We start from the raw sequence: 2832 nt of genomic DNA on the forward strand, positions 1-2832 counted from the left end.
CGGAATCAACTTCAAAGTTATATCATTTTCGTATGAGGCCCAACGAGCATTTGAAGTTCTAAAAGATAGACTGTCCTCAGCTCCTGTACTGGCAAGACCAAACTACAGCAAGCCTTTTGTGATACAATGTGATGCGAGTAAGCTCGGTGTTGGTGCGGTGTTGTCACAAAAAGACGACGATAATATTGAAGTGCCAATTGCTTACTATTCCCAAAAATTAAACAAGGCGCAAAGTAACTATAGCGTTACTGAGCTCGAATGTCTGGCCGCAATACTTAGTTTGAAAAAATTTAGGGCTTACGTAGAGGGGCAAGACTTCACGATTGTTACGGACCATGCAAGTTTGCAGTGGCTTACGCGACAAACCGATCTGTCAAGCCGACTAGCACGTTGGTCCCTAAAACTCCAAGGATTTCGATTCAAGATTGAACATAGAAAAAGTTCACTTAATGTGGTTCCTGATTGCTTATCACGACAGAATTTTGAAGAGGTGTCTGAAGTCCGTGAAATTAAAGTATGTCCGTTAGTTGATTTACAGTCGTCTGAGTTTATGTCCGATGAGTATCAAACCTTGATAAGTCATGTCCGAGATAATGAAAATCGTTTACCTGATCTACAGATAATCGACAAGCACGTTTATAAAAGAACGGAACACCCAGATGGCAACCCAGAACGGGAATCCTTTAATTGGAAACTTTGGATTCCCAAATCTCTAGTTCAAAGTGTAATCAAAAATGCCCATTGTCCCCAAAATAAATGTCATGGTGGTATTGCTAAGACATTGGAGCGTTTCCGAAATAATTTATATTGGCCAAACATGGCAGTAGACGTCAAAAAATTCATCAGACAATGCGAAACTTGTCAACAGAGCAAAACGCCCAATGTTACGCTACGACCACCAATGTCCGCCCAGTATACGGTACAGAGACCGTTTCAAAAATAGTATGTTGATTTTCTTGGACCTTACCCAAGGTCCAAGAACGGAAACATAGGAATTTTTATTGTCCTTGATCACTTGACAAAGTTTCCCCTTTTAAAGACTGTTAAGAAGTTTAACACGTCAGTTATTTGTGACTTTTTACATGAACAAGTTTTTAATATTTTCGGAACACCCGAAATAATAATGAGTGACAACGGCAAACAGTTTAAATCCTCGCAGTTCAACACGTTGTTGTCGGCGCATGGTATAAAACACGTTTATACAGCCATATATAGCCCACAAGCCAATGCAAGCGAACGGGTAAACCGGTCTATAATTGCAGGAATCAGAGCGTATCTCAAGAACGATCAGTCACACTGGGACAGAAATATATCAGATATCGCAGAAGCACTTAGGAGCGCGTATCATCAGACAATTGGCTGCTCACCCTACTTTGCGTTGTTTGGCCAACAGATGGTATCACATGCTGAAGATTACGAATTGTTCAGAACTCTCGCTACGCTGGATGATAACGTACTCGATAGGGCAGATAGGCTCAAACTAATACGAAAATCAATTGCAGAACATATCATATCAGCATTCGAGAGCTCGTCAAACCGATACAATTTGCGTAGCACTGACAAACGTTTTAAAATCGGGGACATAGTTTTCAGGCGTAATTTTGCATTAAGCGATGCAAAACAGAAATTTTGCTCAAAGCTTGCACCAAAGTTCATCAAAGCCAAGGTTATATCTCTTAAAGGGAGTTGCTTATACGAATTAGAGGATACAAATACAGGAAGGCGAGAAATTTATCATCGTAAAGATATCAAGGAAAGCAATCAAAATAACACCGTACCAACACTTTAGGTGGGGGGGTGTGTACCGTGGTACATGCGCAGCTTCCTTGGCTTATGGTATCTAATCAAACGCTTTTCTATTTAACACCTCTTTAATCCCCAACTTTCATCGTTGGTCGTTCCTTTTTCTTTTATGTACTTTGTTTGCCATCCCTGCTTTCAGGCAAGTGAACACCGCGAAAGTCCTAAATGTTTCAGTTTCGATAAACAAGTTACCGAAACGATAACTCGCCATGAGACCTTTGACAGTTTGACCGTTTCCCGCGTTTTTTTGCTGATTCAGAAATCGTCATCTGAGAGAACAGTTCATACCGGTGCCGTGGCTTGAACGAATAAGCTCGCAAAAAAAAATCAGGAAAAAGAAAGTTCTTTTTAATAGCGAAATCAAAGAAAAAAATATAGTAATTTACAAAAGTGAAACCAAAATACGTACGCACTTAGGCCAGGATTTAGTAAACCGCAGGAATTACGGGTCTCCTTGTGACCGGAATCTCTTGATTCTTCTGAATTATTGGTAAGAGTGTCTTTTTTTGCCTTTAGAAAGAAACTCGGATCAGCAAAAACCTAAATTTTTCCAACGCGTGTTACAGATATTCCGAGCAAATTATATAAATTACTGGATGGGAAGTTCGATACACCAAAAGTTGATCANAAACTCGGATCAGCATAAACCTAAATTTTTCCAACGCGTGTTACAGATATTCCGAGCAAATTATATAAATTACTGGATGGGAAGTTCGATACACCAAAAGTTGATCATCATTAAACCACATCAAAAGCGCCCCAAACGAAAAACAATCACCATCTCGTTTATATAAACATAAATTATTGAAATGCTATTTATTTTACTAATTCTTAATTTGTCGAATTAGTAAACGCATTTACGCTTATTAAAATTTGACTAAAGAATACGTACCCCGGGTTGGGTAATGTGAGAATTACTAAGTCAAGTTTGTTTCTATCAAATAACTCAATTGAATTTGGAGTAGTCAAAATTATACTATATAAAATTAAAAATCGAAATTTAGTTACAAAAATTTAATTATAATAATT

The sequence above is a fragment of the Rhagoletis zephyria genome, unplaced genomic scaffold (genome assembly GCF_001687245.7).
Source record: "Rhagoletis zephyria isolate East Lansing unplaced genomic scaffold, Rhagoletis_zephyria_1.1 Rzeph_scaffold_00859, whole genome shotgun sequence".
Lineage (NCBI taxonomy): Eukaryota > Metazoa > Arthropoda > Insecta > Diptera > Tephritidae > Rhagoletis > Rhagoletis zephyria.